The sequence below is a fragment of the Macaca nemestrina genome, chromosome 13, assembly GCF_043159975.1.
Source record: "Macaca nemestrina isolate mMacNem1 chromosome 13, mMacNem.hap1, whole genome shotgun sequence".
NCBI classification, from domain to species: Eukaryota; Metazoa; Chordata; class Mammalia; order Primates; family Cercopithecidae; genus Macaca; species Macaca nemestrina.
In genome coordinates, this window is record NC_092137.1 from 81,999,735 (window position 1) to 82,024,269 (window position 24,535).

The window sequence follows — 24,535 nt, forward strand, 5'->3', positions numbered from 1 at the left end:
GTAGAGATTGGAGTGACCAACTGGAGATTTGAGTGACCAACTGGAAGTACATACAGTATTCATAGACATTTTCTTTTTTTTGAATAGAGGTACTCCACTTTGTGGCCTTCATTGGCCTCCTTATCACAATGCTTTCGACTTTGGTCACTCAGTAAGTTCTGGAGCATTTGAGATGTTTAATTTTATAAATCTGAAAGCTAATTACATGGTGATGTGGCTGGCTGATTTAGAATTGACGTTGTCTGTTTTATATAATCCCTACCACCTCTCACGTGAAGCAAAGTTGGGTCACTTGATCGGTTTTACTCAATTTCTTGGATCTGTTACGAGGATGCAACTGGATCCTAAAAGCAGATCTCAGGTTATTATTTTAGAAATTTTATAGTATAACAAAGCAACAGGCTACACAGAAGTAGAATCATGTTCATAGTTGGTACTAAATGCATCTTTGTTAAATGAATATAAACAAATATCACTGCTACTCAGTTCAATGGGATATTGTGTAGTATATTAGATGACATAATTATACTTTTTCTTGATATACATTGTGTAATTTTAATAGAGACCAAACTTACATGAGACAGGATGGGCAATTGCCCCATGACCTCAACTCTAAGGCTTTCATGTACTGCATCTGCAAAAATCAAGAGCAAAAATAAGTTATCTACAATGATTCTTATGAGGGACATTTTACCTCTAGAAGTTTGTATGCTTGGAATTCATGAACATCTTCTTTTTAATAGTAACTTTACGTTCATTAAGCCTCTTATGTTAAAGGGCTTGATTACATGTCTTGATAGATTTTGAAAAATATTGTAAAAATGTAGTTCATGAAAATCATCAGCAAACATTATTGAAGAGATCATAACTTTTACAGGAAAATGAAAGCAAAAGGAAAATAATGTTCAGGTATTTGGTCATATCGGGCCCAGGGGGAGAAGAGACCCTGTTTTGTCAGAGTAGTCAAGTTGTATTAATCCATTCTCACAGTGCTATAAAGATATTACCTGAGACTGGGTAATTTATAAAGGAAAGAGGATTAATTGACTCACAGTTCTGCATGACTGGGGATGCCTCAGGAAACTTACAATCATGGGGAGAAGGGAAGCAGGCACCTTTCTTCACAAGGTGGCAGGAAAGAGGAGAGCCGAGGAAGACCTTCCAGACACTTATAAAACCATCAGTTCTTGTGAGAACTCATCACCACAACAGTATGGGGAAAACTGTCCCCATGACCCAATCATCTCCCTCCCTCGACATGTTGGGATTACAGGTCCCTCCCTTGACACGTAGGGATTACAATTCAAGATGGGATTTGGGTGGAGACACAGAGCCAAACCATATCACAGGTCTTATCAGTAATTTAGTAATATGTAAATATATAGATTTAAACAAATTCATAACTGAACACAAATTGCAACAGATCAATAATGAGTGCTTACAGTGTTGTATTTGGAACAATCCTAGTGTTACATTTGTATGTATCTTGAATGTCAATCATAATTGATTAATTAATGGGAACATGGCAGCACAGAGGCTGTGTATTCACTGTTGTTATAACCATGTATTGTAAGAAATGAATATGTAGTGTTAAGAAAAAGTTGACACAACTCCAGGCAATGGAATTAAAATGGCATAAAAAGGACAGCATAGGAAAGCTCAGCCTACCTTTCTGTCAGCTTTAACCTGTGTGCCCCTCCCTAAGCAAATGACAATGCTGCAGATGACACCAGCCAGCAGCCTTGAGAGGCATTTTCTGTAATGAATTGGCAGCAGAGCAGCAGTGATCTCTCCATTTTTACTTCTACCTTTTGTATTAAATTGCACAACCTGAGGACAAGAATTCAGCTTTTTATCTGGATGTGTATTGGGGTTTGCTATGTGAAATGTCTTCATTATTCTCAAATAACCTTTCCCTTGAATATAGAGACTGTCACCTTTGACAAAACATAGCAGTCCAAAGAGATCAATATTCAGTCTCCTTTCCAGATGTTGTAAAGAAATGAATGAGTTCCCAGAATGCTTTAGACTAATTTCACAGCAAGATGTAAAAAGAATAAATTTCTTCTCACCCCAGCCAGCAATCTGTTAAAGCTCTGAAGCATAAGGCCAGGTATTTCTCGCACCGTGGTTTTTGTCCCATTGACTATACGTATGTGCCATTGTTATTCAAGACAATGACTGACTCCAACTGGCCAACCAATTTTCTCTATAGAACCTTGAAACTGCTAATACTTGATGGTGAATTTAACACTATTGGCAGGATACTTGCATTTATATGTATTTTAAATATGTCTGTAAAATAGGTGGCAATTTTAGCTTGGCGAAGGAATTTATCTTTTCTTCATCTCTAACTTAACAACATACTGAACCACCCTCCTAGGCAGAGGTGGAACATCAATCCTGTTGTACAATTACTCTATGCCAGAGAGTCCCATTGTTAGTGCCAACAAAGACTTCAGAATTCATCTGGTTGACTTACTAAAACCTGGAGAGGTTACATTACTCATAGTCTCTTATATAGCAGTACTAAATTTAATTGTAGACTAAGAATAATCTGTAATTATTCTTGATTTATTTAATAACAGAATCAGTTCCAGAAACCAAATCACCAAGTCAAATATTCTATCCTGTACTCCCTGTTAACCAAAATCTCATCATCTAGTCTTCGTTTTAAAGTAGGGAAGGGGAAGGAAGAGGAGAAACTATAATTTTAAAAATATTTATGATGAATAAAATATTATGCTAAATATTGCCACACATATCTACTTTAATCCCCAGAATGCCCCTGCAAGTTATATATGAATATCACTAATTTTTAAATTCTAGCAAAATAAAATCAGAATGTTTAATTACTATTGCCCAATGCTCTACAGTTAATGAAACATCCATGAATCTGCTTTGTATAATTCTGTTGCTAAAGTTCAACTGCACCAAAAAAAAAAAAAAAAAATGAATTCTTCAGGTTCTTTTGCAGGGGCACCCTGGAGTGCTCTGACTAAATACCGAAGTTAAATACTGAGGTTATGTTTTCTGCTGCCCTTATTAGTTTAACTCTTGTCTCCCCTGCCCATATCAGTCAGGGGAACAAAAAGGAAATTTAGGTGAAATAGTTATGGAGAATGAATGTGCTTTGCCTCTCTGTCAGCTCTCCATGGTGTCACTGCGGAACCATGACTCTTCCATTTCAATTCTATCTCCTGTTTGTAATGGAGCTCACCTCTCCTCCTTGCGGTTGCTATCCACTTGGGGCAGGCTTGTTTTTCTCAACTTGGATGATTCTGCTGCAGAACCACACAGTTTCACTAGTTGTCACTGCCCGTGCCTTATAATGTCTCCCTACCAAGTGACTGCTAATGTTATTCCTGCTTCCTGGTTCAAATCTTACCAGAGTTACACCTTGTCTTAATGTTTACCTTTGCTGCCATCACTCCTTATGTCTCTGCTAATGTTGTCCATTTGAATATCAGCTCCTTCAGAGCTGCAGCAAGGCTCACAAAAGTGCAAGAGTGTTCTTCTTGAGTCCTTTCATTAGGATTCAACAAAGCCCTTCTCTTTCTCTTTTCTTATGGATGCTCCAGGGTTACAAATAATATATTAAGCTTCATCCCTCACTTTTGAATCAACCTTGCTGGTTATGTTTTTAATATGTATGCTTACCTTTGTTTCCATCACTCCTTCTGCCTCTGTTAATGTTGTTCATTTTAATAGTAGCTCTATCAGAACTTCAGCAAGACCCACAGAAGTGCAAGAGTGTTCTATGTTTCTTGGTTCCTTTCATAAGGATTCAACAAAGCCCTTGTCTCTTTTCTCCCATCCAAGTACTAACCAGGCCCGACCCTGCTTAGCTTCCGAGATCAGACAAGCTCGGGCGCGTACAGGGTGGTATGGCTGTAGACGCCCTTCTCTCTTTTCTTATGGATGCTCCAGGGTTACAAATAATATATTAAGCTTGGTCCCTCACTTTTGAGTCTACCTTACTGGCTACATACATACATATGTATGTCAACATGGCAGAGAACACTACATTGATAGCATAAAATGTTTCAAAGAAACACTGTTTTATCTTGTTATTATCAATCCATCTCTCAGTCCAGTGTCGAGACCCTTCAACTCTTTTCTTCTTCAGGATGCACTTTAAGGACACTATTTCTGAATACTGGAAAGAGATAGGTTTCATTTGGGAGAGACTGTCCAGAGACTCACTCCACATTCCTGATATGATTCTCTGACAGTTTTCCTAAAGGACTCATTAAATGCTCATGCAAAGAAAACTCCTGTTATAACATCTGACTTCTCAGCATCTCTTACAGTGTATGTCAGTTATAGTTCCTTCTGGAAGTCTCATAGTACTCATTTGGGCCAAAATGAAATAGAACCTGTCTTAGTTGGCTGTTTCTTCTTGTTATATATTTTACCAGAATTGTTTAATTCAACCAGTGACTACATTCACCTCTTAAGATCACACAGTCATTTACCTCAGCAGTCACAATTACCCTAATGAGTAAATCTGAAGAGATTCTTTAAATGAAATTGCTAATAAAATATTTCAATAATCAGAAAGAGCATGGGGCTCATCCAAAAAGCAGCTATTTAGAATGGGTGTCATAATGGTGAGACTCAGAGGAGCATCGTATCAAATAACTCAGTCAATGATAGAGAAATAAAAATGAAGGGAGAGATTTCAGGAAACTATGAAAACAAACAAAAGAACCCATAGCATCTAGATTGCAATATGCGTGAGTTTCAGTGAAGATGATATTGCTCCAAATATGGGAACAGTTGTGGTCGAGGGTCACTACTTTCATGAATGGTCATCAATTTTAATGAAGTCATAAGATGACATGTTATTTTCAATTAAATGAAGAAAATACTCCCAGGGTACATCAAATTCATTGATTATTTTTTTCTCTTTATTCCTGGCTGTTTCTACTAGTAGTTGTAATACTTGAGTTTTTTTCTTTTTTATGATTGGCTTATCTTTTGCTATTGCTGTGGACTAGATACCACTTGGCACCACCATATGGGCTCGTTTACTTCCTGCTTTTATTTATTTTTTTCCAGCTGTCCAGCTTCAATCAGAGTCCGGTGTATTCTAGATTATGAATAGTTAATAATTATTCACTCACAGTCATTCTCCTACCATACCATAGAGAAGGCATGATCCCTGCCCATGCAGGTATAATATGGGTCCAACTCTCCTGCTCCTTCCTCCTTAAATGCATCAGCATATATTCAGGCACCTGTCTGTAATGCTGGTTGTTGCTCTCCTCTCCAGGAGCTAGTAGGAACACAGTGACCGCATATATAGCCTAAAAACAGGGTTGAGTGTCAAAAACATGCACTTCCTTGCTATTTTACATTTCTTAGCCTTTGGTGAGAATGCTCATCATATCTACCACCTTCACACTCATCCCAACTTCTGGGAAACTTAGTTAAATTTTGTCACTTATTGGAATCCTAGTCTGAAAAACCAGCTGATTGACTGTTTGGGATGTTAATAATTTAATGATCTACTCAATCCACTTGGGAATGCTCAAAGTCCTTTATAGAGAGCAAGAGAAGAGCTAATACCCTGGATCATTAAGAGCTACTACCCTGGGTCATTATGTGGTTAAAACCTAGGCCAGGGTATCATAATACAATGGTTTGGAAATGAGTGAAGAAACCAGAAAGCTATAAATCCAAATCTTGCTCTCCTACTTTCTCAATGAATAACATGATTTAGGTTGTGTGAGCTTCATTTTCCTCTTAATACAGACACAGCTGTGTCTATGGCTATTGTTAAGACTGAGTGAGAAAGTGTATATAAAAAGCTTATCTCAGGCTCAGTACAAATGAGCACTCATTAAGTCAAAGCTGTTATTAGGATTAAGAATCAATAGCATCATTTCCGGAGCAAGATGGCCGAATAGGAGCAGCTCCAGCCTCCAGCTCCCAGCGCGAGCGACACAGAGGACAGGTGATTTCTGCATTTTCAACTGAGGTACCGGGTTCTTCTCACTGGGGAGTGCCAGACAATCGGTGCTGGTCAGCTGGTGCAGCCTGACCAGCAAGAGCTGAAGCAGGGTGAGCCATCCCCTCACCTGGGAAGTGCAAGGGGGAAGTGAATCCCTTTTCTTAGCCAAGGGAAACTGAGACACACAACACCTGGAAACTCGGGTAACTCCCACCCTAATACTGCGCTTTACCAAGGGTCTTAGCAAATGGCACACCAGGAGATTATATCCCACACCTGGATGGGAGGGTCCCACGCCCACAGAGCCTGCCTCCTTGCTAGCACAGCAGTCTGAGATGTAACTGCAAGGCAGCAGCGAGGCTGGGGGAGGGGCACCCACCATTGCTAAGGCTTAAGTAGATAAACAAAGCCACTGGGAATCTCAAACTGGGTGGAGCCCACCGCAGCTCAAGAGGGCCTGCCTGTCTCTGTAGACTCCATCTCTGGGGACAGGGCATAGCTAAATAAAAAGCAGCCGAAACCTCGGCAGAGGTAAATGACCCTGTCTGACAGCTTTAAAGAGAGCAATGGATCTCCCAGCCTGGAGGTTGAGATCTGAGAACAGACAGAATGCCTGCTCAAGTGGGTCCCTGACCCATGAGTAGCCTAACTGGGAGACATCCCCCACTAGGTGCAGACCGACACCTCACACCTCACACAGCGGGGTACACCCCTGAGACGAAGCTTCCAGAGTGAGAATCAGACAGCAGCACTTGCTGTTCAGCAATATTCTATCGTCTGCAGGCTCCGCTGCTGATACCCAGGCAAACAGGCTCTGGAGTGGACCTCAAGCAATCTCCAACAGATCTACAGCAGAGGGTCTTGATTATTAGAAGGAAAACTAACAAACAGAAAGGACATCCACACCAAAACCCCATCAGTTCGTCACCATCATCAAAGACCAAAGGCAGATAAAACCACAAAGATGGGAAAAAAGCAGGGCAGAAAAGCTGGAAATTCAAAAAATCAGAGGGCATCTCCCCCTCCAAAGGAACGCAGCTCATCACCAGCAACGGATCAAAGCTGGACAGAGAATGACTTTGACGAGTTGAGAGAAGAAGGCTTCAGTTGATCAAACTTCTCAGACTAAAGTAGGAACTATGTAACCAGCGCAAAGAAACTAAAAATCTTGAAAAAAGAATGGGAGAATGGATAACTAGAATAATCAATGCAGAAAAGGCCACAAATGAACTGACAGAGATAAAAACCATGACACGAGAAATGCGTGACAAATGCACAAGCTTCAGTAACTGACTCGATCAACTGGAATAAAGAGTATCCATGATTGAAGATCAAATGAATGAAATGAAGTGAGAAGAGAAGTTTAGACAAAAAAGAGGAAAAAGAAATGAACAAAGCCTCCAAGAAATATGGGATTATGTGAAAAGACCAAATCTACATCTGATTGGTGTGCCTGAAAGTGAGGGGGGAAAATGGAACCAAGTTGGAAAACACTCTTCAGGATATCATCCAGGAGAACTTCCCCAACCTAGTAGGGCAGGCCAACATTCAAATTCAGGAAATACAGAGAATGCCACAAAGATACTCCTCGAGAAGAGCAACTCCAAGACACATAATTGTCAGATTCACCAAAGTTGAAATGAGGGAAAAAATCTTAAGGGCAGCCAGAGAGAAAGGTCGGGTTACCCAGAAAAGGAAGCCCATCAGAATAACAGCAGATATCTCGGCAGAGACTTTCCAAGCCAGAAGAGATTGGGGGCCAATATTCAACATTCTTAAAGAAAAGAATTTTTAACCCAGAATTTCATATCCAGCCAAACTAAGTTTCATAAGTGAAGGAGAAATAAAATCCTTTACAGACAAGCAAATGCTTAGAGATTTGTCACCACCAGACCTGCCCTACAAGAGCTCCTGAAGGAAGCAATAAACATGGAGAGGAACAAAAGGTACCAGCCATTGCAAAAAAATGCCAAAATGTAAAGTCCATCGATGCTAGGAAGAAACTGCATCAACTAACGAGCAAAATAAACAGCTAATATCACAATGACAGGATCAAGTTCACACATAACAATCTTAACCTTAAATGTTAATGGACTAAATGGTCCAATTAAAAGACACAGACTGGCAAATTGGATAAAGAGTCAAGACCCATCAATTTGCTGTATTCAGGAGACCCATGTCACATGCAGAGACACACAAAGGCTCAAAATAAAGGGATGGAGAAAGATCTACCAAGCAAATAGAAAACAAAAAAAAGCAGGGGTTGCAATCCTAGTCTCTGATAAAACCGACTCTAAATCATCAAAGATCAAAAGAGACAAGGCCATTACATAATGGTAAAGGGATCAATTCAACAGGAAGAGCTAACTATCCTAAATATATATGCACCCAATATAGGAGCACCCAGATTCATAAAGGAAGTCCTTAGAGACTTACAAAGAGACTTAGACTCCCATACAATAATAATGGGAGACTTCAACACCCCACTGTCAACATTAGACAGATCAATGAGACAGAAAGTTAAGAACAATATCCAAGAATTGAACTTAACTGGGCACCAAGCGGACCTAATAGACATCTACAGAACTCTCCACCCCAAATCAAGAGAATATAAATTCTTCTCAGCACCACATCGCACTTATTTCAAAATTGACCACTTAGTTGGAAGTAAAGCACTCCTCAGCAAATGTAAAAGAGCAGAAATTATAACAAACTGTCTCTCAGACCACAGTGCAATCCAACTAGAACTCAGGACTAAGAAACTCAATCAAAACCGCTCAACTACATGGAAACTGAACAACCTGCTCCTGAATGACTACTGGGTCCATAAAGAAATGAAGGCAGAAATCAAGATGTTCTTTGAAACCAATGAGAACAAGGATACAACATACCAGAATCTCTGGGACACATTTAAAGCAGTGTGTAGAGGGGAATTTATAGCACTAAACTCCCACAAGAGAAAGCTGGAAAGATCTAAAATTGACACCCTAACATCACAATTAAAAGAACTAGAGAAGCAAGAGCAAACACATTCAAAAGCTAGCAGAAGGCAAGAAATAACTAAGATCAGAGCAGAACTGAAGGAGATAGAGACCCTCCAAAAAATCAATGAATCCAGGAGTTGGTTTTTTGAAAAGATCAACAAAATTGATAGACTGCTAGCAAGACTAATAAAGAAGAAAAGAGAGAAGAATCAAATAGATGCAATAAAAAATGATAAAGGGGATATCACCACTGACCCCATAAAAATACAAACTACCATCAGAGAATACTATAAACACCTCTATGCAAATAAACTAGAAAACCTAGAAGAAATTAATAATTTCCTGGACACTTACACTCTTCCAAGACTAAACCAGGAAGAAGTTGAATCCCCAAATAGACCAATAGCAGGCTCTGAAATTGAGGCAATAATTAATAGCCTACCATCAAAAAACGTCCAGGACGAGATGGATTCACAGCCAAATTCTACCAGAGGTACAAGGGGGAGCTGGTACCATTCCTTCTGAAACTATTTCAATCAATAGAAAAAGAGGAAATCCTCCCTAACTCATTTTATGAGGCCAACATCATCCTGATACCAAAACCTGGCAGAGACAAAACAAAAAAAGAGAATTTTAGACCAATATCCCTGATGAACATTGATGCAAAAATCCTCAATAAAATACTGGCAAATCGGATTCAGCAGCACATCAAAAAGCTTATCCACCATGATCAAGTGGGCTTCATCCCTGGGATGCAAGCCTGGTTCAACATATGCAAGTCAATAAACGTAATCCAGCATATAAACAGAACCAAAGACAAAAAACACATGATTATCTCAATAGATGCAGAAAAGGCCTTTGACAACATTCAACAGCCCTTCATGCTAAAAACCCTCAATAAATTCGGTATTGATGGAATGTATCTCAAAATAATAAGAGCTATTTATGACAGACCCACAGCCAATATCATACTGAATGGGCAAAAACTGGAAAAATTCCCTTTGAAAACTGGCACAAGACAGGGATGCCCTCTCTCACCACTCCTATTCAACATAGTGTTGGAAGTTCTGGCTAGGGCAATCAGGCAAGAGAAAGAAATCAAGGGTATTCAGTTAGGAAAAGAAGAAGTCAAATTGTCCCTGTTTGCAGATGACATGATTGTATATTTAGAAAATCCCATCATCTCAGCCCAAAATCTCCTTAGGCTGATAAGCAACTTCAGCAAAGTCTCAGGATATAAAATTAATGTGCAAAAATCACAAGCATTCTTATACACCAGTAACAGACAAACAGAGAGCCAAATCAGGAATGAACTTCCATTCACAATTGCTTGAAAGAGAATAAAATACCTAGGAATCCAACTTACAAGGGATGTAAAGGACCTCTTCAAGGAGAATTATAAACCACTGCTCAGTGAAATAAAAGAGGACACAAACAAATGGAAGAACATACCATGCTCATGGATAGGAAGAATCAATATCGTAAAAACGGCCATACTGCCCAAGGTAATTTATAGATTCAATGCCATCCCCATCAAGCTACCAATGACTTTCTTTACAGAATTGGAAAAAACTGCTTTAAAGTTCATATGGAACCAAAAAAGAGCCCGCATTGCCAAGACAATCCTAAGTCAAAAGAACAAAGCTGGAGGCATCACGCTACCTGACTTCAAACTATACTACAAGGCTACAGTAACCAAAACAGCATGGTACTGGTACCAAAACAGAGATATAGACCAATGGAACAGAACAGAGTCCTCAGAAATAATACCACACATCTACAGCCATCTAATTTTTGACAAACCTGAGAAAAACAAGAAATCGGGAAAGGATTCCCTATTTAATAAATGGTGCTGGGAAAGTTGGCTAGCCGTAAGTAGAAAGCTGAAACTGGATCCTTTCCTTACTCCTTATACGAAAATTAATTCAAGATGGATTAGAGACTTAAATGTTAGACCTAATACCATAAAAACCCTAGAAGAAAACCTAGGTAATACCATTCAGGACATAGGCATGGGTAAGGACTTCATGTCTAAAACACCAAAAGCAATCGCAACAAAAGCCAAAATTGACAAATGGGGCTAATTAAACTAAAGAGCTTCTGTACAGCAAAAGAAACTACCATCAGAGTGAACAGGCAACCTACAGAATGGGAGAAAATTTTTGCAATCTACTCTTCTGACAAAGGGATAATATCCAGAACCTACAAAGAACTCAAACAAATTTACAAGAAGAAAACAAACAACCCCTTCCAAAAGTGGGCAAAGGATATGAACAGACATTTCTCAAAAGAAGATTTTCATACAGCCAACAGACACATGAAAAAATCCTCGTAATCACTGGCCATCAGAGAAATGCACATCAAAACCACAGTGGGATACCATCTCACACCAGTTAGAATGGCAGTCATTAAAAAATCAGGAATCAACAGGTGCTGGAGAGGATGTGGAGAAATAGAAACACTTTTACACTGTTGGTGGGACTGTAAACTAGTTCAACCACTGTGGAAAACAGTATGGCGATTCCCCAAGGATCTAGAACTAGAAATATCATATGACTCAGCCATCGCATTACTGGGTATATACCCAAAGGATTATAAATCATGCTGCTATAAAGACACATGCACAAGTATGTTTATTGTGGCACTATTCACAATAGCAAAGAGTTGGATGTCCATCAGTGACAGACTGGATTAAGAAAATGTGGCACATATACACCATGGAATACTATGCAGCCATAAAAAAGGATGAGTTCGTGTCCTTTGCAGGGGCATGGATGCAGCTGGAAACCATCATTCTCAGCAAACTTTCGTAAGAACAGAAAACCAAACACTGCATGTTTTCACTCATAGGTGGGAATTGAACAATGAGATCACTTGGACATGGGAAGGGGAACATCACACACTGGGGCCTATTACAGGAGGGATGGCATTGGGAATTATAACTGATGTAAATGACGAGTTGATGGGTGCTGACGAGTTGATGGGTGCAGCACACAAACATGGCACATGTATACATATGTAACAAACCTGCACGTTGTGCACACGTACCCTAGAACTTAAAGTATAATTTAAAAAAAAGAAAAAATAAATAAAAGAATCAACAGCATCCATTTACAGGTTTTAGTGTTTCTGTGAATATTTGCTCTGCTTTTGCAAATACCCCTTTTGAATGTTGGTTCTTCCTCATAGTTGGTGTTGTCTTATAAGATTGAGGCTTTCTCCTAACTGGGAGAGTACCAGGCTGAGGAGTGACTGAGGTCCTGTCTATACATGACAGAGACAGTGAGAGAGAGAGACAGCCATTTGGTTTTTCCTTTGGTGGAATTTTCCCTGTGTTCTTTTTTTATTTTCTTCTCTTTCATCTAAGACCAAGAAAAGCATGGATGGGTAAGATGAAAAGGACCACGGAATAACTCATCCTGGTATATAGGCAAAACTCTTTGTAGAGCTTCAAAAAGATGTTACAAGAATTATAGAGCCTTTATACAACTTACTAAACTACTCTGTGCTTCTTCTAGGTCACAGTTTTTGGTTTAAGCCAAAGTTCTCAGCATTATATGTTATCAGAGGATTACTTTTCATTCTCTCTTAGGACCCTTTTAAAATTGGGTGTGGTTATTGTGTGTTTCATTACAGATTCATATTTTTGAAAACTTGTCAGGATATAGTTCCAACGTTTTATGATCAACAGATTGAAACAAAAAATTGTCACTGAGCAAAATCAATGATAGTGGATTAAGAACTTTCTAAGTTCCTCCATCACTGGAAGTAATTGTGTTCCAAACATAAAGTCAAAGCAGACATCATCATTGCCTCAAATTACGATTGTCACAGTTTTTTTTTTTTTTCTTAAGTTCAATTTAGGCTGAAACATTTGCATTTGTGATAAACTAAATATCTTTCTGAAATTAACAGGCATTATCTAAGAAGGTTTCAAAAAAAAAGAAACACTTAAAACTTAGCATATGGCTTGAGATCCAGGAGGGAGAAAATCATTACCAGAGTATATAGAAAATACCAATTAAATTAAGGTTACCACCTGCCTGGTCTCAATCAGGATATCTGACAATAAAAGGTCTGCATCCAATATCTTGATTGACTTTATTTCTAAACCAATCTTTTCCTTTAAGGTTTGAAACCTTAACTTTCACTATATCAGTCAGCTAATCTCTATACTCACAGCCATGCTTATCTTCAAAGAAACTTATAATTTATTTTTAGGATTGTCATCAAAAATTCTTTTTTTTTTTTGTTTTTTTTTTTTTGAGACAGAGTTTTGCTCTTGTCACCCAGGCTGGAGTACTGGATCTTGGCTCACTGCAACCTCCGCCTCCCAGGTTCAAGCGATTCTCCTGCCTCAGCCTCCTGAGTAGCTGGGATTACAGGCACCCACTACCACGCCCACATCATTTTTGTATTTATTTATTTACTTTTTGAGACGGAGTCTTGCTCTGTTGCCAGGCTGGAGTGCAATGGCGCTATCTCTGTTCACTGCAACGTCTGCCTCCCGGGTTCAAGAGATTCTTCTGCCTCAGCCTCCCAAGTAGCTGGAACTATAGACATGTGCCACCACACCCAGCTAATTTTTGTGTTTTAGTAGAGACGGGGTTTCATCATATTGGCCAGGATGGTCTTGAACTCCTGACCTCAGATGATCTGCCTGCCTCGGCCTCCCTAAGTGCTGGGATTACAGGCATGAGCTACCACACCTGACCAGGATTGTTATAATGAAATTCTAATAGGATACCTACTCATAGTTTTGTTCTCTTCCCATCTATCTACTGCATTTTTTACAGAACAATTTTTCTAAATTGTATACATGATTATGCTATTCTTCTAAATCATTTTAGTGACCTCAAATTTTCTTCATGAAAAACTTCTATAGCCTTTGACATATTGTTACTACAAGGCCTCTACTGGTTTTCTCTATGTGCTGCTCCTTCTCCCACATGTACCTGTAACTTAGACATTTCAGATCATCTGCAATTTATTATCGCCAACATGCAATTTCTCTTGCTATTTTTGCTGAAAATAATGTCACTCTTCTTTCTTCCCAAGTCTCTACTAATCCCATAGGTCACTAGGCTGTATGAGGGCAATCATCGTATGTATTGGGCTTCCTATTATATTTCCAGTACTTATTAGAGTGACTGCTAAGTAGTGAGTAGTCAATAAATAAATTTTCTGAATAAATGACAAATTACCCAATTTAAACGTAGCATCATCCAGAAAATTATGTTTAGATTCTGGGCCTTACACTCAGTATTTTGGTAACAGATAATGAATGTTTGTAGTCACTGGTTGTAACTTTGTCCTGATTGCATACCATCCCTCTCATGATTAAGAGCTCCTTCAAGATTGGCTACATTTATTTCTGTACCCCAAGTTTTAGCATGTGGTTTGTTTTTGGTCCAAATATTCTCATTCCTTGTTCTGTACTTCATGTTTTTGTTTCTATCAAAGTGCAGAGGAGACAAAAGAATTGGAAGAGCTCTTACCACACTTGGCAAAGTGAAATTTGTAGATCAGAAGAATTGAAGAAATGGCTCAGAAATAAAGCAGTGGGCTTATTCAGCCTGGGGCAGAAGTCAAAGTCAGGAAATGAGTTAAAACAACTCTAATCATCAACAAAATGGTCAAAAATGAATGGATAGTCACCTCACAAGCCCATTTATTCTTTCTGTGATCATTTACTGAGCTCTTATCACATGTTAGGCATTATTCTGGTGCTGGGAAAAAAGCAGTGATAAGCAGATAAAAATCTTGGCTCTGCTGGAGCTTTCTTGTTGGAGAGACTGATGATAAAAAATAAATAAGTATAAAATGTAGAGCACCATTTGGTGAAGATCGCCATTGGAAAACAACAACAACAACAATAAAATAAACCAAGGCAGAGGGAAATTTACTACCAGAGAAAGATGTTGCTTTTAGATTTCTTTTTAAAAAAATTAAATGTGGTCAGGGAAGTTCTTTCTAAGGTGACACTTGGCCAAAGAACTTAAGGAAAAGCATATAATTCACAGTGATAGTCTATGCTCTAGTAACAAATTAACTCTGCAATATCAGTGAGATAATGCAACCAAAGATGATTTCTTGCATTTGTTGCATGTTCAGCAAGCGTTGGTGAGGTGCTCTGCTCCCCATAATCAGTGAGGCACCAACGCATGTGGCAGCTCCATCTTATTTGGACTGCACAGTAACATATGACTCTGGATGTCTCTGTACTGTGGGAGAGAGACTAGAGAGTCACACATCAGTTTTTATTATACATGCTTCAGTCTCAAAGCCCTACATATTCCTTCTGCTCACAGGCTAGTAATCAGAACTAATCACATGACTCAATCCTACACAAAGGGGCCATCAAGGAAAACTTGATGTATTAGTTTCCTCTGGCTGCTTTAACAAATTACCACAAACTTAGAGGCTCAAGGGAAGACAAATGCATCGTAGTACAGCTCTGAAGATCAGACATTCTAAAATGGGTGTTGGCAGCTGTGCTTTTTCCAGAGGCTCTGAGGGACAACTTATTGTATTGCCTTTACCAACTTCTAGAGCTGTCCTCATTCCTTGGATTATGGCTCCACTTGACCTTGTCTCTTCTCCCTCTGCTTTCATCATTGCATTGCCTTTTCTCCAACTGTGAGCCTCTTGCCTTTCTCTTACTAGGATACTTGTGATTATATCAGGCACTCCTGGATGATTCGAGATACTCTCCCCATCTCCAGATCTTTAATCACTCTGCAAAGTCACTTGTTATGTAAGGCAACATAAACACATGTTCTGACATGCTCTGGGGCTTCGAATGTGGACTACTTTGGAGGCGGAGCATTGTCCTCTTCACCACACTTGATATGATACAACAAAATGATCTCTGCTACTAGAATGAACCCAGTATTCTAGATCTGGGTCAAAAACAACATAGTTAATGGAGCAACGAATTCAAAATCTCTGTGTTGGGAATACATCAAGGGCTCACCAAGGACATGAGTGTGGATAAGTGGAGCAAGAGGGAGAATGGCAGGAGACAGGCTCTGAAAGGTAACGGAGGAGTGGGTGGAAGGAGGTCATGAAGAGCCTTCCCTGTAGGCCTTTATCTTTGTTGTTGTTGAGACGAGTATTGCTCTGTTGCCCAGGCTGGAGTGCAGTGGCACAATCTTGGGTCACTGCAAGCTCCGCCTCCAGGGTTCATACCACTCTCCTGCCTCAGCCTCCTGAGTAGCTGGGACTACAGGTGCCCACCACCACACCCAGCTAATTTTTTGTATTTTTAGTAGAGACGGGGTTTCACCGTGTTAGCCAGGATGGTCTCGATCTCCTGACCTCGTGATCCACCAGCCTTGGCCTCCCAAAGTTCTGGGATTACAGGCGTGAGCCACCGTGCCTGGCCAGCCTTGTCTTAAGTGGTCTGGGAAGCCATTAGAAAGTACCAGATGAGGAACACAATTTGAGAATAGACTGCAGAGTTAAAATTAAAAGCTGGAAAGAACACATCGAAGTGAGTCAAAACAGGAGAACATTCAAAGTAGCAACAGCAACTGAGAGTGAGGTCCAATCCAACTATCTTGACTATACCAGCTGATTTCCATTAAAATTCTGGTTTATCTTTCAAGAGCCCTGTGAATTCTGGCAGCAAGAAAATTGTGTATAGAAGAATTGAGACAATTTACCTATCCAACTTCGTTTTAGAATATTAGGTCACAACTCTTCCCAAACTTTTGTCATAATAATTATATATGCATAGTGATTTAGAACAGAATACATTTATTTAATACTGTATGTACATACTTAGTGTAGAAGGTAGGTGAAGAAAGGTTAACACAACACTGTCAGAAGAAGGAATTTGTGTGTTATTTTTATTCACTAGACTCTAACTAATTAGAGAAAACAGCAAGATTTTCTCCCCTTTGAGTTGATATTTAACCAACAGAGAAAATAAGGAGATGGGGTATAAGTAGCTTCACTAAAAGAGCCAACTTTTATTGTGTGCTAATATTAGTGAGCACAAAATAGCTGTAGATTATTATTATGCTAAACGATAAATGTAAGAGGAGTAATCTTATCCTCAAATTTATAGATGAGGAAATTAAGTTTAGAGATTAAGAAGTATTTAAACTCAACATCAATCACAGCAACTAAGTCATACAGCCAGGGTTCCAAACAGGTAGGCTGACCCCGGCATCAACCCTCTCACCACTACATGTCTTCCATGATCTGAAGTCTGCCCCCATCTCAATCAAATATACATAAGTATTTTCAGAATATTCAACCAATTATTGTATTAATTAAATTAATAATCAAATTAGTTAATTGGTAATTTCTGAATTATCAAAGATATTTGATGTTCATATGTAATTCTGAGCCTGTAGAAATAAACTCATTCAATAAATACCATATAATTCCTGGTATAGATATCTAACACTATAAAGTAACTCATGTTTTATAAACTCTCTGGTAGACCACAATTGAAACAAAAAATGTTTCAAATTAAAACTCATTGTAACTTTTTATCCATAATTTTTTCTAAACTCTTTTTGTGGATATTTTTCTTTCTAGGCTCTTTAACCTCTTGGGAGTAGCAAACATCTTAATTTTGCTTTTTACTGTATAAAATTTGTGATTTATTTGGCCTAATTTAAAAATCATTCTGGTATCCTCGAATTTTTATAATCAAGCTTATGCTATATCTCTTTTTCTTTCTTTCTTAATTTTATCCAGTTAATCATATGCCCCTGGACTTCCTGTTTTCAGAATTCAGATTGCAATGTTTCTTTGATCAAGTGTTGGCATTTAATGTGCATATGTGGGGGTATACATGTGTACCTGTCAAAGCCGTTTAAAATACTGAGGCCCTGGCTAGGTGCGGTGGCTCATGCTTGTAATCCCAGCACTTTGGGAGGCCGAGGTGGGCAGATCACCTGAGGTCGGGAGTTTGAAACCAGCCTAACCAACATGGAGAAACCCTGTCTCTACTAAAAATACAAAATTAGCCGGGCATGGTGGCACATGCCTGTAATCCCAGCTACTACTGCCCCAGGAGTCTGAGGCAGGAGAATCACTTGAACCTGGGAGGTGGAGGTTGCAGTGAGCCAAGAACGCACCATTGCACTCCAGCCTGTGCAACAAGAGTGAAACTCCATCTCAAAAAAAAAAAAAAAAGAAAGAAAATACTGAGGCCCCCTTCCACCAATTACTCATGTACACATCATACCTGCCCATTAACACTGCAAAAAATATTTGAATAAAACATATTTCAGTGGATATGGTCTTTAACCTAACAGTAGATTTTATTTGCTTTCTGTCCAAATATTAGGGAGACAATTCAGTAAGAAACACAGAACAAGAATGTAAGATTTATCCAAGGATATAAAAAATCTTGTGTGTGTGTATGTCTGTGTGTGTTGTGTTAATTCAGACCATTTTACTAAGTGTATAAATTGAAGATTTAGAAAACAAAACATTCACTTTACATTTATGAGACAATAGGAAGTCTAATGAGAAAAAAGAGTGTATATTCCGTTCAGAATCAGAGAAATGTTTCAATATTTTTTAGAAAAGTACTTTTAAAATTTTAATATTTTCCAGGATAATATTATAGTACTTATGTTTCATTACACAAAACTTTTTATTACAAAGAATTCTCATCCCCATTTCCATATAATGGCACATATTCAAAACTACTTTTGCTTTTGCCTTTTTGTTTGTTTGGTATGTAATCATCTTTAGTCTTATTTCAGTTTCTATGCTCACTTCAGATTCTAGCAGCAGTTAGATCATAGATATACCCCTTTCCTGAATTCAATCCTATGATATGTGAAATTTAGACAGGCAATTGTATTCCATGCTGGGATTGGTAGTCAGTTGCCAGTTTGAATCAGAGCTTTGCTGTTCTGCAAATGTTTTAAACTTTCTCTGAACAAAGAAAGAAGACCACATCAGGGCTGTGGAACTGTAGGTCTTTCACCATATGGCCACCCTGTCAATAGCAGATACGGAATCACTGTGGAGTCATAAAAAGAAGAGGGGTTACAAATAAAACAACTTTTTCTAAAGCTCGTCAAATCAATATGTTTCTTCGAATTGATATATCTTTTCTTAGAGAAACAGGAACATGGGATTACTTTTTCTTTCAACAAATTCAAAACTGAGTGAATCAGGGAACAGTTCAAATGTAAAAGTAATGGGAGGCCACAAGCAGATGTACTTAAACCTCCCCTCAGTGTTTTGCATGTGATAAATATCAGTGGACACTGGAATGAGAGGAAGAGAATTTTCCAGAATCACAGAATGACAGATCAGTTGCCCTTTGTTTGGACCTAAGTGACAGAAAGGGGTGAATTGAGAAATGAAACAAAAATAAACCAATTCCATACACTAAATTAACTGTTCAAAGCCTATGGCTGAGCATTAATAAATTGCATGAGGAAAAGCAGAAGAAAATTGTTATGTCTAAACTAAAGGCCGATTTTTCAAAGACATTAGAGAAAATTAAAAATAAGCAGGATGAGACAGTGAGAGACAATTGCCAGAATGCTGATAACTTGGAAGAAAAACAAGCAATTCTGTGGTAAGGTAAAAACAAAGATTTATAGAATGCATCCCTATACATCTCTATCTGGACAGAAATTCAAATAATTTAGTAGATTATGAAAAGTTAATTATTTTTGTAGTAAGTTACCTTTTAGAGTAGGGGCTATAATTTATTTCATACTAAATAGCATGTTTGTTATTTCAGAAACTGTTCTGTGGATTGCAAATTAGAAAGGATTAGACTTTGCTCTTGCTATCCATTGACTAATTAATATCCATTTTTTTTATTTATACTTACTAATACATATCAGAGGAAAGCAACCCAATTCTATTGAAAATGTCAAAGTGAATGTTAATTTAAAAAATAACAATTGCTTCAGATTCTTGTATTTTTAAGTTTTCTAGGCGATGGAATTTTAATTTGTTTTCCTACTTAGAGAAATGTTTTGACCTGAACTTGTTTGGAATTTAATACACCCACACATCCATAAAATTGCAACTTTTAAGCACTTCTAACAGATGATCCAGCTGATGGCAGGATGACATTGATGATCTGTTTTTTTCAAATTAAACATTACTCCAGCTGCCACAGTTGTGCTGAATAGAAAGGAAAACTGCAAACGATGAACCCTGAGGGACATAAAAATTAAGTATCTGTCTGCTTGAAGAAGAGGCTCATAATGAACGTTCTTAGCAGTTAGCTATGTGGACCATTCATTTGTCACTTTGTGTATAGTAAATAAAGCAGTGCTTTTATTGTTATTTATATTTTTACAGGCATGAATGGCCTAGACAACTAGACCAAAGGCCCTCAAAAGTGGAGAGTATATTCCAATGTTTACATATCCAATGTTTGGCAAAGTTGCCTACATTTAGTAGAAGTGAGGTAGTATCAAACTCAAATAAAATATAGAGATGAATCATTGAAATTAAATGTTGTATTTGGGAGGAAAGAACTGTAATTCAGGGCATACACACAAACCAGGTTGTCTTCTGTGCATCTAAAGAAAATAACCAGAAAGTTAAAGACTGTATAAAAAGAAGAAACTTTCAAGATGAAAACATCAGTTTAAATGTCCAGGGGAACTATACAATTCTGCTTTTGTTTCTGCAAATATATTAATATATACTTTTGTTGTAATCTATATTTCTTAAAATTAATATCTGAATTCTCTGAATTTGAATTTTGATATTTTATGCTTTTTAAAATAGCTAAACATAAAATATAAAGTATACGAGGTTTGAAAATAAGACTATAGCCAAAGGAATACGATGTATATATTACCCACCCCCACATTAATGTGGTATATTAATAGCAAAGTAATAGACTTTATAACAATAAAAGATGTGTTAACGAAAACAGTGATTGATGCATAGTAATAAACAATTTGCCATAAAAACTCTCTAAACTCTTTTATGCCTAATAATATAGCTTCAAAAGATATAAAACAAAAATATACCTAATAGGAGAAATTTCAAGAACATGTTATTGAATTTATCAACACAATGGAGAAGAGTTTTCTAAGAAAGAAAGAAAAACATTAAATACAAAAAATAATGAGGATATACAGAAGTTATGAACAGACATTCTAGAACACAGAACTTGCAAATTATAAGGTTAAAATTTTTTCTAACTCATACATGAGACATTTTTCTTAAAATGGAATGGGAGGTACTTTATTAATGCTCAATAAATTTGAAGGACCATATGTCATAAGCTCATACTCTCTATAACTCCTTTAAATGCTCAGAAACCAAAGATATTTTACATAAGCTTTTATATTTGAGAATTATTAAAGTTCCTTCTAAATAGGTCTTGGATTCAATAATAACTATTTTACTAAATGTATTAGTCTATTCTTACACTGCTAATAAAGTCATACCCAAGACTGGGTAATTTATAAAGGAAATAGGTTTAATGGACTCACAGTTCCACATGGCTGGAGAGACCTCATGATCATGGCAAAAGACAAAGAGTAAAGGAACGTTTTAAATAGTGACAGACCAGAAAGCTTGTGCAGGGGAACTCCCATTTATAAAACCATCACATCTCCTAAGATTCATTTACTACCTCGAGAACAGTATCGGGGAAACCAGCCCAGTGATTCAATTATCTCCATCTGGCCCTACCCTTAACATGTGGGGATTATTACAATTCCAGGTGAGACTTGGGGGTTGTGGGGACACAGCCAAACCATATCACTAAAACATTTATAAATTTAATCAAAAGAAAAACATGAAAATTCTATATAACATAACACGTGGGTACAGCTAAAGTAGTACTTCGAGGTAATTTTATCTTAAATGCTTATTGGGATAATCATCTAAATTAGGAAGTTAGAATAAGGAAGAAACATTGTAATAACTGCAAGAAGAAATAGAATTAAATATAGTGGTAAATATTAACTAAATATAAAACATACAGTAAAGAGGAGAAAATGACTGTAAGTATATTATTTAAGAGAAAAAAGTACATAGATAAGCCTCTGGAAGATTGACCAGGAAAAATGAGAAAAACCCTAATTATCATTATTAAAAAGGTCATATTTCATTAGAAAAAGAGAAGAGTTAGGCAACATAAGAGGATATTATTTAAAAAAAAAAATCTTTGAAAACATAGATACTGAGCAGTGTTCAGTAATTAAGGCGAGAGTGTTTTCCAGAATGTCCATTTCTAACCATATTGGCATCTAAAGAAAGTGAAAAGGTTTTGAAAGAATACACAAGGCCTAAGCTGCTCTGTTGACAGTGTCACACAAATTTTAGGAAGAAATAATTCCTATATTATGCAAACTATTCCACTGAGTGAAAAGAGAGTAAAAATTCTTTTCAACTAGTTTTATAAGACTAGAATAACCTTACACCCAAATTAGATAAGGACAGTAGATTTACTAGCCAGGGTTTTTTAAATAAACAAAACCAACAGGATGTATATATGGAAAGAAATGTATTAAAAGGAATTCACTGTCATGATTATGAATACTGGAAAATCCCAATGTCTGCAGGGTGAGTCAACAAGCTGGATCCCCAGGAAAGCCAATGGTGCAAATTCTAGTTGAGCTGAAAAGCTTGAGGACAAGGAGAATAGACACTTTAGTTCCTGTCCTGAGGGCCAAAAACTCAAGACCCAGGTTGAACTGATGTTTCAGTTCAAGTTTGAAGGTAAGAAAAAGCCAATGTCCCAGTTTGAAAGCAGTCAGGCAGGAGGAATTCTCTCTTAGTCAGAAGAGGTTCAGCTTTTAGTTCTATTCAGGCCTTTATCCACATAGGGAGAGCAGTCTGCATTACTAAGTCTACAGATTTAAATGTTAATCACATCCAAAACACCCTGACACTCTCATGGAAATACTCAGGAAAATATTTGACCAACTATGTGGGCAACCAGTGGCCCAGTCAAGTTTACAAATAAAATTAGCCATCACAATATACAAAAAATTAGTTAACAATATTACTTATAAATATACATGTAGCTGCTGGGCGCAGTGGCTGACACCTGTAATCCCAACACTTTGGGAGGCTGGGGCAGGAGGATCAACTTGAGGTCAGGAGTTTCCTGGCCAACATGGTGAAATGCCTATCTCTACTAAAAATACAAAACTTAGCTGGGCATGGTGGGGTGTGCCTGTAATCCCAGCTACTCGGGAGGCTGAGGCACGAGACTCACGTGAACCTGGGAGAAAGAGGTTGCAGTGAGCAGAGATCACACGTCTACACTCCAGCTTGGGCAACAAAGTGAGACTGCATCTCAAAAAAAAAAAAAAAAAAGTTGTGTATATATATATATATATATACACACACACATACACACACACACAGAAAATCCTAAATTTATAATCATCAAATCAAAACCATGAGGGCCTATGACTGTACATGTATATGTATATATCCATATATTTTTAACTTATTTGCACACAGTAGAAAAGAAGCGTATTATCGTAAAATGCAGAAAAATGGGTATCATTTATTTAACATAGTTACATATATATGTATACATCTTTAAAAATTTAATTAGAAGAAAATATACTCAGCCTGATGAAATACAAAATGAACCAGCAATTTTTATCTTTATGGTAAAATCTTAAAGACTTTATGTTAAGAATCAGGAATAAGATAATAATTGCCAATATTAATGTTCTTTTTAACTTGTACTTTCCTAGGTGTTCCTTAAGTGAACTGAAGCAAGAAAAATGAATGAAATATACGAAGATTAGAAAAATAGAAAGTCTAATATTACTATCTGTAGGCATGATAATTATTTCTTCTACATTTAAACCAATAAGAGAATTTACCCATATTAAGCATGTAATTAGAAAATAAAATTATATTTTAAAAGATCTAAAATTATGTAATTTGACTCAGAGTTAAAATAAATGTGAAACTAACAGAAACCTGAATGGAATTATGAAGAAAATTAATACTACTGAAAAAGGATTAAGATAAAAGAACAATGCCCTACATTCATGAGGAGGGTGATTATATTTTAGAAATGTCAATTATTTCTAAATTCTCTATAAATGTAATACTATTACAACCAAAGAAAACTGAAAAACTAGTTCTAAGTGACATGTAGATAATTAAAGTGCCAATAATAAAGTGATTTTGAATAAGAGCAAGGTGTGTGTGTCCTACTTTGAGATCAAGATGTATCATTAAATGATAGAAATTAAAATGAAGGAAAATGACAGATACAAACTCATGTAACAAAGTCAAATCCAGAAACATTTTGCACGCCTAAATCTTAATGTGTAAATTAGGTGGCAATGTAGAAGACTGGAGAAAGAAGATTGTTTAACAAGCACTGCTAATATAATTGGTTTCCACATTAAAAAAAAATTAAGTTAAGTCATTCTCAACATATAATGAAAATTCCAAGTGCATTAATTAATAAATACAAAAATAAACTTCAAAATATGAGAGAATATCAATATATATTTGGGAAATGAAAGAATTTCTCAAAAAAGAGATGAAAGGCACTTAGTATAAAATAGAACTGATCACATTTAATGTTAATAAAAAATAATCTACCCAAATATAACAGAAAATATGAAAAGACAACCAGAACAGG

At 37.2% G+C, this 24,535-nt stretch overlaps 1 long non-coding RNA gene across 1 annotated transcript in view; it reads left to right on the forward strand.

Annotated features, from left to right (window-relative positions):
* LOC139357913 (uncharacterized) overlaps positions 1 to 24,028 on the forward strand; it is a 51,938-nt gene extending 27,910 nt beyond the window's left edge. The window contains exon 3 of the long non-coding RNA XR_011611949.1: positions 23,628 to 24,028. This is a non-coding gene — a long non-coding RNA (uncharacterized lncRNA). The remainder of the gene's footprint in view (positions 1 to 23,627) is intronic.
* The last annotated feature ends 507 nt before the right edge of the window (positions 24,029 to 24,535 follow it).